Source organism: Coturnix japonica, chromosome 5 (genome assembly GCF_054131305.1).
Source record: "Coturnix japonica strain WE chromosome 5, WE-NBRP24, whole genome shotgun sequence".
Lineage (NCBI taxonomy): Eukaryota > Metazoa > Chordata > Aves > Galliformes > Phasianidae > Coturnix > Coturnix japonica.
The window spans coordinates 6,415,598-6,430,080 of NC_140667.1; the positions used below are offsets into that span (position 1 = coordinate 6,415,598).

The following is a 14,483-nucleotide window of genomic DNA, read 5'->3' on the forward strand; positions in this document are numbered from 1 at the left end:
TATAAACAACCTGCAATATCCAGCTGCCACAAACACTGGTGTTTTCCTTCCCAAGAAACAAGGAGATTTTTTGGTAGACCACATTCTACATGCAGTCTAGTGTGTGGATACTGATTATGCATTTGTTTTTGTTATAAGTGGTTTATTCTGTGGCTGTAATACATCAGTAGTAGCCTTACACAGTTCATGTGATATATGCAGTTAGTTCAGAATAATATGGAATTGGTTAAAAGGATTCAAGAAGTGTAATAAAGCCCATCTGAAAAGTCTGCAGCAGAATAAAAGCAACAGTACGCCTGAGAAACAAAGGTATTTCTTTCTTTCCCTTCTAGAGAAGTAACAGGTGGTTTGAAATGTTGCATTATTGATAGCATTCAACCAAGAGAATCTAAAATAAGTGTTACTGATGCTGTTTTGGAGTGAAAGAAACCTTGCACAGTTCTGCTATTTACTATCGTACCAAGTAAGAAGGGAGGGTTGTGCATCTGTCAGCCTGTCTCCCAAGGTCTTTAATCATCTGCTTTGGGACTGCAGCTTCAAGAAACTGAAGACATGTACAATATTTTAAGCGTTTTCATTTTAATGCTTTCACTTTAGTAGAAAATAAGGAAAAATCTATTTAAAATGTATACAACACAATTATTAAGGTTCTCTATGTAAGTGAATAAAAGAACCCGGTGTCAGTTTTCAGCAGTGTACGTGAAAATTGCTCTTCATGCTCTAATCCGTTTAAAAAAAAACATGTAAATAGAGTTTCTTAATGAGTTAGGATTAATAATCAAAGGCTGACTGTTACAAGCTTATTGTTCTTCTGTTCCCTTGCTTCTTTATCTCACCAGCAAGTAAACTGCAGGACTGCTGAGTGGGTCCTGTCAAACCATCGTGCTTAGTTACAGATCTGATCTACTGTATTTACATCCATTTTTTTTTGGTAACATTATTTTCCAAGGTGCTTTAACTAGTCTAAAATTTTGTGTGTAAAGAAATCCCTAAATTATCCTTCCCTCTCCTCTTGCCAAGACATCAGCAGCAGTTACTCCTATTGAACAGAAAGTACCTCTAGTTTTTAGGTTGTAACATCTCAGATGTATGAAGTAATTCTTCTTTTTCTTCTAGATGGCAAAGAAGGAATCCCAGCTATTTGACAGCCACAGGTGAGATTCCAGTATTTTAGACGAATAAGAAACCACGTTGTTATGAAGCTTGAAAGATACCAACAACTCTGAGCTTGACAGCATCCCATGCAAGATATATTTCCTGCTGCTACAGAAACATAAAGGTGATCCAAAGGTAAATCAGCAGTGACAGATCAGTGACTGTGTTGCACAGTCAGCATCCTCAAGAGAACTGTGTTTGTCCACGTAGCTCGTACTTTTCTCATCAAAAGAGTTTTCTTATCCATAATTAACTTGAGGATTTGATAGCCATTAAGTGTTTATTTGCAAGATGTTTTCAAGTAAAATAATAATAATATAAAATAGCTCATGCTGGGACTGCCTCCCTTTCTGTGAGTGGACTACAGGTTTGGACAGAGCGGTGTATATATTAAAGCCTGGCACTTTAATGTTGATGTGGCAGCTTCAAAACAAAATACATTGAAATCAATTACAGAAGAAGCCAAGATATGCATTGCAATATTGCAAAATGTGTAAATATACCTCAGAAGCTGATTGTGTCTTTATAGACTTCATGTTCTCACATTTCTACTGATAGAATAACTCAATTTCTATACATATAAATAAGATTTAAAAGATTCCCAGTTTTAAATGTGAAGCCTTATGCCATGGCCCTCCTTCTTTGGGCTGTTTTTTAAAGACTACTTACAGAGGGAGAGAAGTCATTCTCCTTTAATCAGTTCTATATGTTTTGGAATGTTTATTAACACTATGTTAGCATCTGCATGTTTACTGAAAGAAGTTAGGAAAACAATTTTATTCCAAACTGCTGATTTTTCTTTTAAACAGTGAATACAAATATGAAAAATATCTACTACTGTTATGGTACAATTATGATTACTCTGATTTGCTATTAGTGCCCAAACTCTCAGTTTACTTTTAGATTACAGTAGCAGTAAGCTTAAAATTGATGAAGAGGATGACTCTGTGACTATCAAGCATGTTTGAACTTGAGTAGCGGAAAGAGTTTGCTCAGCACTGACAGTGTTAACTTGTGAAGTTACATATCCATTGTGCAACATGATGAATTCCAATCATCTTTTCTGGGACTCTTTCCTGCTAAAATTAAAGGATTTGTTAAGCATGGGAGGGTCAAGAACTAATCTTAGCTGATAGTGTGATTGTTGTTACTGTAGTCGTTATGCACTTCATAGCTATAAATGTTAGTAGTTTTACCCCAAGACAGCTAAGTGACTACTGAGGCTTAGAAATTCAGTTAGTAACCTCTCTTTTTGCAGGGATATTTTGCTGTCATTGGTAGACTAATATATTAAGAATTCTGTCCCTGCTGGGACATTAGCCTGGTATTTCAGAACTCCTGGAAAGCAACATTTTGAAGGATCAGCACTCTGCTCATTATTACATCATTTTATGAGAGTGGCTTCCCTGTAGCTCTGAGAATACAGGAGATTCAAATCAGTGTGAATGACCCACCTCATACTGTGCTTTTGAGAGATAACCTGTATGTAAGGAATTTTTCCAAAGGACCATTTGAGTTTTGCTTGAAGTCAAGAAGATGTCTGTAGTAATTCTGTGTGGCTGCTATGAACTGATCAGTCTGTGTAAAAGGTTCTCTCTGTGCATGGTTTGCTGCAGGGGATAGAAGGTGTGCAGGCAGATTAGTAGGGCATAGCCCTTTAGTCACTCTGGCCCATGTATTTGGAGTACAAGTAAAGTGAGTTCCATCCATGCTTTACACAGCAGTATTTCACTGCTTTCTGACACAGCTGTATTCTAAGCAGGGTGTGGTTAAAATCTGCCCAGGTGAGTTACTCTGGGAAGAAAGCCAAAGCATATATACATTAACTGTGAAAATGAATACATAAATATCTGTCAGGATTCTTCTTATTTGTAGGTAATCTCCCTTTCTGAGGGACACTGCCATGAAAAATCTACACAATTCCTGTGTATTCTCATCCAAATATTAGTGGTAGTATTAGAGAATAATTAGTTTGAGCATCACGTTTAATTAAAAATCCAAACCCTCATAATATATTCTCTTGTAAGGGAAACACTGCTTCTAAGGTACATTCTATTTTCTAAAGATACATAGAAAGAAATACTAATGTTTTCTCCTTTAAGGATTATTCTTGTTCTTTTGCATTACTGTTAGATCCTGAAAAAAATAAGGATACTAAATTAGGTGACTTGAAAAGATCTAAAATACATCAATCGTTTCTTCTTCAAAGATGAGACTGAAAAAGCTACTATGATCATACCTGCAAGAAAAAATGTTATAATACTAAAAGGTTACCAGTTAGAATTTTTACTTGTCTTTCTTCCTTTGTTGTAAAAATAATAATAATAATAATCTTTTGAGAGGAACGTGAACTTAAAAACAGTGAAATTGCTTAAGAAGTACAGTAGAAGATTTAACCTTTTGACTTCTGTCAAATGTCCCAAAATCTACTGAAACTGTTCAAGGTGATTCAATGAACTCAGATCAAAGCTAACAGCTCATCCACAACAAAGAGTTGAAAAAGCCCTTTTGTCTTAGAAACTTTCCCACTGCATTTCTATATTCCTTTTCTTCCTTTCTATGACAGCCTCTTCTTTCTCTTAAGCTTCCCACAACTTTCCTATCTTTTGGTGTTGAAGTTCCTAGACTGCTGCCAGATTGCTTCTGTCTGAGCTGAGTCAGTCCTTTCTCAGCTGCAATCCCCAGCAATAAACAGGTAAATTCTAGGCTGAAATGCTGTGCCCAGAATGCTAGAATCTTAGAAATACTGCTGCAGTAGAAGATGAAAGAAAGACATGATAAACAACACCCGTAACAAATGTTGCAGTGTTTTATACCAGTCGTGAATGCTGAGATATTTCAATATTTCATGTTGAAACTGGGCAAAAGCTTTAGAAATGGTTTGGAGATTTTTGTGAGAGTTTGCTGATTAAGAACTTGACTTTTGGGAAAAAAAAAGAAAAAAAACAAAACAAAAAACCTCTGTTAAAGGTTAAACCTTTTGTGTAACAGGAGTAAATATATTTAGGTTATCACAATTACAAACAGGATCACAAAAATCTGCTCAAGCTTCTGAGTAATGGTAGAGGGAAATAAAGCTGTCATGTGTTTCCATTCTGATTGAGTAACACCATTAATGAACTGGAAGTGGTGTTTGGAGACCGAGGATTAACAGAGATATTGTTTAATGGTAATGAAGTACTTGTGTATACTTGTGCATTGAATCAGTTATCATAAGCTCTAAAATACACACAGTGTTTCAGATATAATTGATTGCGTTGCCACTACTATGGCTTTCATGCTTTAAGCTAGTCCTTTTAAAAGAAGTCCTCCCAGTAAATAGCCCTCTAGCACATAACCAGACCTCTCTGGCCTTTTATTGGATGCAGAGGACAGATCTTAGTCAGCAGAATAATTAAGTAAAAACATGGGAAAGAAAATATTTTGGAGGATCCAGGAAAATGAAGTTCATTCTTGCAAAGGAAGAATGAACCAGCTCTGTAATTCAGGTGGATCCATGCTTCCACATCTTCACTCCCCTCATCTATGAAGCTCTTCAAGTAACTCCCTTCTGGAGGTGCTACTCAGGTAACATCTGCAAAGCACGTTGGCATCACTGACAAACAGCTACAGTGTTTTGTTGTGTGCTCACTGCAAAGGGTTTCCAATTAGAATTACAGCTCATCAAGACTGCCAGCAGGCTTCTGCATGGTTAAACCTCCAGTTTTCATTGAACTGCCTTTAGCTGGTGATAAAAGCTGTATTTTGAAACGGGCAAACTACGTAGTATCAGTAGTTAGTTAAATTCCATTGGGTTTGCATTCAGGGTAATTACATGGAGTGGAATCTAATTCATTTAACTGAAATGAGTATTTTATTCACCAAAGTGCTGGAAAATGTCATTCCTTTCTTGATAGTTTCCTGCTTTGGGTTTTTTCCCCCCCATTTTCTGTTCTCTTCCTCTTCTATTTTGTTTTTTATATTTATTTTCATTTTTAAATTATGCTGTTCTTTTAACAATAATTAACATGTAAGGAACAAGACAGAAGACGAGTTCTCTGGTTGGAAGCCAAGCAGATTCAGAGTTCCCATACAAATGGCAAAGCTGTTAAAAAAACTGAGCTGGATTCATAATATTCATCTCGTACTGCCAAAAATATTTAGCATGGTGTGAAATGTACAGAAATATATCACACTAATTTGTAAGACAGTCATACCAAAGGTCACTGGAATTTTTCCAGCTTCCTTTGCCACAGAAGAAGGAGCAAGGAAAGAGCATATTTTTAAAGATATTAACCAAGCAAAGCATATTTTTTAGGACAAGCTGTCTCTGAGAACAACGTGGCAGTCTCTAAAGGTATGGAATCGTTCCAAAATAGTAAACACATCAGCCATGTCTAAATGGAAGTATAAAATAATGTGGGGGCAGAAGGGTTGTGTGGAAATGGAAACAGTGTATTCTTTAAATGCCTTTGTATGAATGAAGTTGCAAGTATTAATTAAACACAGTTCTTAATTTAAAGGATAGGATAAGGACATCTTTGAACTACTTCAGGTTATTTTTAAAATTCACAATGTATCATAGGGATAGCCTGAATCTGGCCTCAGTTTAATGCGGCGTAGCGAAGCTATCGGTGTTAAGAATTCAGACTGTTGCTATCCAGCGAAACAAGAACATCTAATACTTTAAATGCTCCAGCAGTCTCCTCAGTTATATTTATTGTATTCATGATAAAATGTAAAGGTGAAAAAAAAAGACTGCTTTGCCTTCTGTCTGCTTCATCACAGAGGCATGTCTGACTGTAAAATAACCGGCCTGTTATGCCCAGGCTTGCTTGTCCAAGGGGTGCCGTTTAGCTAGAGGCTTAATTTGCGGCTGATCAAATATATGGACATGCCATTATTTTTTGATGATGCGGAAAAAGTAATTATTGATCTCCAGTTGCAAAAGCAGTACCCAGAGTGATAAAAGGAATTCTAAGACATTCGGCAACAGAAATTATCAAATGCAGCAAAAATAATTCTCTAAATCGTGCATGTTTTAAAAACTAATCAAAAGAAAAATAAAATAGGTTACTATCCAAAATAATCAACAGTTGAAAACATGACACATGATCCATCTTCCAAACAAATTTATTGTAGTCTTTTCAGGACAGAAGTGTCCTGGGGAGGTCTGGAAAACTCCTTGAGAGTTTATACTTGAAAGTCACAGAATCCTTTCAAAGTTTATACCTCAGATGGCAGAGTATCTGCCACTCTGGATTATTGCAGTATAAGAATGGGCAACTTGCTTTGACATCCCCCTCTGCAGTGCTGGAGGAAGCCTAGACTGAAGTTGCCCAGTAGGAGAACAAAACGCATAGAAAGTATAATTAGGAATTACTGAGCTTTTCCTTGCCTACTTCTATCTTTTCTTTATGTTTGCCTTTTTCTGGCACTCACTGATGATGCTAGTGGAAAATGCATTAAAAATAAAGGATCATCCCATGAAGAAAAAGTGAATGCACTCAAGTGGAAACGGAAAACGTATTGATCATTATTCAGGTACGCCTTACTTGCCTGTCACCTCACAACAAAGAAGGGCATTTTTATTACATGGTCAGACAGTTCCAAGTGTTGTTGATTCTTCTTCTCTCTAACACTTATAAAATGTTATTACAGTTATGAGAATAGCACCGGATCTCATAATTCACACAAAATCTTGAAAAGCAGCAACCTCTAAACTTTAAAATCATTGAACTTAATGCATTCTGATATAATGTGTGTTTCCTCTAATTTCTTTGAAATTTTTAACAGTATTTGTTCTTTCTTTGAGCAGGTGAAAATTCCATTGGTATTCCTTTTGGAAGAAATTTATAAAATCAGAAATAATAATTAACTGACATTATAAGTTAGTTGAAAGTTAGAAGCACGTTGTTATAAGAGAGTTAGAAGTTAAGGCAGATCTCTGTGTAGTTGATGACACCTGGTCTGCCCTGTGTAATAGAAAGCTTTGAGGAAGTTACTTCTGGTAAGTGTGTAGAAAGGAACTAGAAACAATTATTTTTGCAGTCTATCTCAGAAAATTAGTTGCGAATTGGAGAATGTACTGAATTGTGTACTAAATTAATTGTAGAGATGTGAAAATTCACTGGTAGTAACAGACTGGAACACTGGAAGGAAGTGTTTGCAGTACTTGAGCATCTGCCTGCAGCACAGCTAGCAGTGATTCCTCCAGAGGAATACTGGGAGTGTGGAGCCCAGCCTGGACTCTCTGAATTAGCCCCTGTGGGTCCTGTCTTTTCTGTAACACATCTGGAAAAGATCAGCCTCACAAGTGAGTTTTTTCAAGTAGGTACCTAGGTGGTATGAGTATTTGCTTACAGGGAAGTTTTGAAGTCTCTATCACAGCTCCTGTCCAGAGTTTTGAAGTTTAGCATAAGTGTTTAAATGTTCAAAAACTACATGTTTTGTGAAAAGCAAAAGAGATATTCTAAACTGGAAAAATGCAAGTGAAATGGGATGAATTATGCTATTTACCTAGTATTAAGAAACCTTGCTCATTTTAATTTGGTTTTAAGTCCTCTGAACTCCTTTAGAACTACCTAATATTCACAGAGGTAGCCTTAGGAGGAGGGATACAATTTTATTTCATACATTAGAGTCTCTTTCAAACCAGCCAGAGGAAGCTATAAAAAGCTGAAGATTCAGTGACAAAGAAATGTAAAGTTAAGAAGCCTTATAAAACATCAGCATTGTGTCTAAGGTTATTTTCACCTTAGAGATGCTAGGCATGAAACTTACCAAAAGTAGATTAGAAATGGCACAATTAAGTCAACTATACTACAACCTTGTAATGAAAACAAACCTGTTTCTTTTTCATACTCAGATACATGGCTCTGCCAAACGTCCTCCATTACAAATTTCAAGAACAAATAAAGAAAAAAAAAAGATTAATCATGGAAAAATTACTCCCGTCATTTTTATACCATATGAAAATATATATTGAAGGAGAGCATATCCAAAAGTAAGACCAAACGTAGAAATTGGAAGAATTATGGTTTTCTCTAAGAGTTGTTAATTATTATGAGGAAAAAAATTATGTAAATCTAACATGATATATCCTTACACTGAACACTAAATATCTAGAACAGAGCTGAAATGTGTTAAGAGAATATCATAACTAATTTTATGCATGAAGAAGAAATAAATCCGCATAGTTTAACACAGTTCTTAACGCAGGCTCAACAAAGCTTTTCCAAATACACAAAGACTTGGCCCAATGCTATGGCTCTTTGGTTTGTATTATTTAGTACGGTTTCAGCAGACATGAATCCACTGTCTAGACAAGTTATGTTTGATTTTAAATAGTTTTGATCTCATTCTTTTACATTTTGGTTAAAGTTTTGAGGGTATATCATGGGAAAAAATGTAATAAAAAGGGAACAAATACGAAGTTCTTAAAAGTCCCTTTGATTCTTGCTATGTCAGATCCCATTATTAAAGTATTAAAGAGAAATCATTTCCTACAGGAAAAAAAAGCTACACTTGATGCCCACAGTGTTCTGTTGCATAGATAGCAGCAAGCAGACATTGCTAAGTGCCTGATCTTTGAACTGCTGTAAGATAATTGAAGTTGATGGGGTTATTCTAATGTAACTGAGAGGAGAGTGAGGCCCAGTCTTCTGAATTGTCAGTTTTAAAGATCATGAATGAGAGTAGTTTTAATAAGAGGACTTTCTGTAACAAAGTATAATTTGGATTATTCCAGGAGGCTGAGCCCCCTTATAGGCAAGATATTTCCTGAAATTCCCCAGGCATAAAACTGGAAACATTATATAGAGGTGACAGGAGGAAACGTGGCTTCTTGCTCTGGAAAACTTTCTCTTGCATTCTTATTAAAGGATTTAATTTCAAGGATGTAGAGATTTGTATGTGTTACAACATCCTTTTATTGGACATCAACAGTTCTACAAGGCTGATATAACATTGCACTACAGGTATCTCTGTTTCTCTGTCAGATAACCTCTGAGTTGAAATGTGGGTACACTTCTAGACCTACAGCCAAGAGGTGTGGGCAGTGAAGACATTGGCACACACATATGGTCTTTCAAGGGTTTTCTTCATGTATTCTGCTTACATCAGTTAAATAAAATACATCAATTAAGAGACTGACTTCCACCAGAAAGTGAATGCAAGTATATGATTTGCTGTCAGTGGAATTAAATCAGGAACAAGCTTAAAAGTGTGAATGGATCATAATCTTACAACTTAGTTTTTCGTGGGCATTAATTGAACAATAGCATTTACTGACTTCTAAAGTAACCATACATGATATGCGCTGTTTAATTACTGAAGGAAAATGAATTAAGTGTTTGGTATTTTTTCATGTAATTAATGTTTATTTATAGAAATTACTGTATTTATATTGAGAGAAACCATAGTGCACTTTGTCTTATGAGTAAGGCTTTAATGATAAATGAAAAATATTGATAAGAAGTTCTTATACAAGATAGATCCTAAATATGTTTTATTTTTACTGCAAAAAGATACATTTTCTGTTTATCTTGAATATGTGATGATTCTCATAACTAAGTTTGACAGGGATGTAATGTATTTTTTGCGTTATTGCTGCTATATAGATGTTCTTTACTATTTCAGCATTTTTTCCTTATGAGATGGAGTTTTCTAAAGCTTAGCTTAAAAAGCATTAGAAATCCAAAGACGAGCTATGGAAGAAGCCTACCTACCCGATAAACAGGTGAGAACAGCATAAGAACAGAACAAAGGATCACACTTTTGCTGTTAGGTAAGTACATACTTAGACATCAGCTTCAAAATGTCTTAAAAATGAAGGTTTTAGCACTGGGTCCCTGCGATTCAGAAAAGGTTTATAGTTCTAAAAATTCTGTAGCAGTACTCGTAATCTGAAGTCCAGTTCAATAAATGGCAGGGTTTTTTCTTGGTTCACTGGGTTTAGATCTGGCTCTAGAAACAATTCGGCTGAAATTCATTCATGCTAATTGAAACACGTACATATGTCCTTCCGTAGTCAGTGCCTGTGTTAGCAGGCCAAATAGTGAGTTAAACAAACTTGGCATAGGTACTGAACTTACAAAGAAATGTCAGTGTACGTCTCAAAATCCCCCGTGTGCTGTGATTAATGCAGGAACAGTGCTAAAATAGAGGAGCCAGTGTAAGCCAGACATCAGGGTGTCTGCTGGGCTTTAATACAGTGTGTACTTTTACAGTACTGGACTATTTTTAAGCAGTAATTTCATGAAAACCTTAAATACAAAGAAACCCCCCCCTGCCCTAAGAGGCCATGGCTTCTTGTGCTTCTTTTTTCTTTCACTTACTGAAATCATAAAAATAATTTGTTGGGTTCAAGCAGAAATTGAACCTTTCTTCAGAGTTCCTGCTGCTCTGACTTGGTGTCTGATTCTGTAGCTCTTTAAGTAAATATAAGATCTTAACATATCACCATGTCTAATACATGAACAACAGACCATATGTAGTAGAAATTATTTGTTTTATTTGGTCTGTACAGTAACGTTAATTAAATCTGTTGCTTCAGAGATGCAATTAGAACTTGGTTTTGATATGAAGTAGTTTTTACTGTGAAAAGATCATGCTCTTGGTCCTGGTAACCTACCAAAAGTTGGTGGATGAGGCCAACTTCTCCTTGTACTTCTGTTACTTCAGTTACATCAATGATGCCCAAATAGGCAGATATTAGTTTCTTTAATTTCATTCCATTTCAGCTTTCTGAGGTTTCACCGTAAGATATATACAGTGTTGGTAAGAGCATAACAAATGTACTCATGCATTTCTGAAATGCTTGTCTTATCAAGGGTGAGAATACAGCTGAATTCTACAAGCACATTACATGTAAATACTACTGAAAATACTGGGAATTAGTATTTTCCACTCCAGTATTTTTATTTTTTAACAGTACACACGAAATGCCAAGAGTGCTTAGAACTCAATAATGTGACACCAGACCTTTCTTTCACAGTCCTTAAGATACAAAATAATGATTGTTATAGATTTTTGCCTTTCGCTGACATCTAAAACTCACGTGGAAAATACAGAAAAGCAGCCTATGATAATAGCTTAGAGAAAAGAGGCTTTTAAAAGAAAACTTGTAAAACAACAACAAAAAAGAAGCTACTGTTAGGAGCCAAAACAAATCACAGAATCACAGAATCACAGAATTACCCGGGTTGGAAGGGACCTCAAGGATCATGTAGTTCCAACCCCCCTGCCTAGCAGGGCCACCAAACATACACATTTACTAGATCAGGTTGCCCAGGGCCCCGTCCAACCTGGTCTTGAACACCTCCAAGGACGGGGCATCCACAACCTCACTGGGCAGCCTGTTCCAGGACCTAACCACCCTTCTAGTAAAGAACTTTCCCCTAACATCCAACCTAAATCTTCCCTCTTTTAACTTAAAACCATTTCCCCTAGTCCTGCTATTATCAGCCCTTTTGAAGAGTTTACTCCCCTCCTGGGAGTAAGTTCCCTTCAGGTACTGAAAGGCTGCAATGAGGTCACCTCGCAACCTTCTCTTCTCCAGGCTGAACAAACCCAACTCCCTCAGCCTGTCCTCATAGGGGAGGTGCTCCAGCCCCCTGATCATCTTCGTGGCCCTCCTCTGGACCCTTTCCAAAATCTCCATATCTTTTTTGTACTGAGGGCTCCACACCTGGACACAGTACTCCAGATGGGGCCTCACAAGAGCAGAGTAGAGAGGGACGATCACCTCCCTATCCCTGCTGACCACCCCTCTCCTGATGGAGCCCAGGATCCCATTTGCTTTCCGGGCTGCCAGAGCGCACTGCTGGCTCATGTTAAGTTTCTCATCTATCAGGACCCCTAGGTCTTTTTCAGCCGAGCTGCTCTCAAGGACAACTCCTCCCAGCCTGTACAGGTGCCTGGGGTTCTTCCGGCCCAAGTGCAAAACCTTGCACTTTGCCGTGTTGAACCTCATTAGGTTCACCCGAGCCCAGCTTTCCAGCCTGTCAAGGTCCCTCTGAATGGCATCCGTTCCCTCCACCGTATCGACTGCACCACTCAGCTTGGTGTCATCAGCAAACTTGCTGAGGGTGCACTCCATTCCCTCATCGATGTCATTAATAAAGATGTTAAAGAGCACCGGTCCCAAGACAGACCCTTGAGGGACGCCGCTCGTTACCGGCCTCCACCTGGACATAGAGCCATTGACCACCACCCTCTGTCTGCGGCCTTTCAACCAATTGCTTATCCATCGAGTTGTCCACCCATCAAATCCACCTCCCTCCAATTTGGAGATGAGGATGTGATGGGGGACCATGTCAAAGGCCTTGCTCAGGTCCAGGTAAATGACATCGGTCGCCTTCCCTTCATCCACCAACGCCGTCACTCCATCATAGAAGGCCACAAGATCCTTATTTTAATTGCCATGTAGTGAACAGGGAAGGGTCTACCATGCCGTGCTCCTTTTAGCACAGACAGACACAGTGTTTAAGTAACCCTACTCATTTAACTAGCTGGTTTTTCTAATTGTAACAGCAGCGTGTCCCAAGGACTGAATGCCCTGCATAGTAGGATACATACAAAGCACAGCTCTGGATGGCATCTCTTTAGAGCCCAGAAATGAGGTACACACTGTACGTGTAATTCAGTAGTTTATTGGGGCTCTCCAAGCTTTTGTTCCTTTACTTCTCACGTCTCAGGCCCTCACCTCACAGCCTCATTTAGATATAGGATGAGAGGGAAAGGCCTCGAGTTGCACCAGGGGAGATTCAGGTTGGACTATAGGAAGAATTTCATCTCTGCTGTTGGAATGGGTTGCCCAGGCGGTGGTGGAGGCGCCATCCCTGCAGGTGTTAAGAGATGTTTTGGTGTTGCACGCTGAGTTCCCACCGTCGCCGCTGGGTGACGCCTCGGTGCCGGCAGCCGCCGCCCCCCGGTTCCCCCGGCAGCGCACGGGGGGGGGGGCGGCCAGCGGAGCTCAGGTGAGCCGGGCAGGGCTGGGCTGGGCTGCCACGGAAGGCGGGCAGAGGGGCAGGGCGATGCCCTGGAGGATGGCTGCAGAGGTTCCAAATGGACTCCCATGCAGTGCCGGAAGCTGGCACGCTGTAGCGGCCGCGATGTCCCATTTCTCGCCGCTTCTACCGACCGCCTCCTCTTACAGGTAAGTTGTGCGTCGTTGCATTAGCAATGTGTTTGAATTGTGGCGTTCCTGTACCTCAGAGGGGTTTTCCTGACTTGCTAGTTATGTTTCTGAACTCTCCCGAAGATGTATTGTAGTTGTTCCTATATGCATATATAGCTGCTCTGCTCTGTAAGTCTGCTCGGTTCCTCACTTGAGGGGTAAACTGTGCTTCCAGCAGGCTGAGGGAGTGCAGGTGGGGATGCACAGCTTCGCTGCACTCCTAATAAACATTCTTTTCTATTTACGTAGACTCCTCATCCAGAGAACAGTATGATTTTACATTAACATTCGGTTCTATAACCTAGATGCATTTAAAGTGTGAGTTCTTATCTCCTCCGCATGCAGAAAAACACACAACAATTAAGTTTAGTTGGCAGGTGTTCCTTCTGGAGCAGTAAGGCCTTGAAGGTGCAGGTAGCCCCAGGCATGGGTTGTGTGCTGTAGATCCACATGTACTTCTTTCATTACAAGAAAAACTCTATGTGTGTTCTCTATGGAAGGGAATAATAAGGATGAGGAATCACCAAACTATCTGCAGGCTGCTCAGCTATGGAGGAAACATCTGAGTTGAAGTCATGTATGCTGTGCTTGCACAATGTAATGGAAAATAGTATTTATTTACTCTGCAGTGCTGGGTGGCCCGTATTAATGGAGTGGGGTGTGAACACCTCCAAGTGAATATTTCACTGTTCTCAAAGAAGATTTTGTTCTTGCTAGATATTCCACAGCTTCTGTGTGTTGCTGAGCTATTCTTGCTAGATACAGCTGGAAGAGGAAATCAGCTTTGGCCCATGCCATGTAGGCCTTTAAAAGAAAAGGCCTGAGGGGGAGATTTTATTTAACAAACCTTCGCACCCTTGCATAGCAACCCAGTGCTTCCTATGGCCAGGAATGGGCTTGTGCAGCTGTGTAAGGTGTTGCTCACTTTGCCAAGGAAAGTCCTGCTCTGAGATAGGATAATGGAGGCACATTCCATTTGTCCTATGGGGGTTGGAGTGGGTGGAGAGCCTGTGCAGCTCTTCTGATTTGGGGCCATGCTACATTGCACACTGTAGCTATCTTTGCAGCCCTTTGGGGTTTTGTCTGGCATGCTTTATCTGTTGCAGGGCAACTAGCTGCTATTTCACAACCTGTATGATAACAGGTGTGTGTCAGGAGGGGATGTTAT

General features: G+C 39.0%; 1 protein-coding gene across 5 annotated transcripts in view; it reads left to right on the plus strand.

The window, feature by feature from the left end:
* Positions 1-13,063: 13,063 nt before the first annotated feature.
* The window catches only part of MPPED2 (metallophosphoesterase domain containing 2), a 164,864-nt gene continuing 163,444 nt past the window's right edge, over positions 13,064-14,483 (plus strand). Inside the window, exon 1 of one of the 5 annotated variants that reach the window (XM_085549943.1) lies at positions 13,064-13,294. The gene's annotated coding sequence lies outside the window, so the exon portion shown is untranslated. The remainder of the gene's footprint in view (positions 13,295-14,483) is intronic. The other 4 variants (XM_085549945.1, XM_085549946.1, XM_015863521.3 and 1 more) reach the window with 4 other exon arrangements.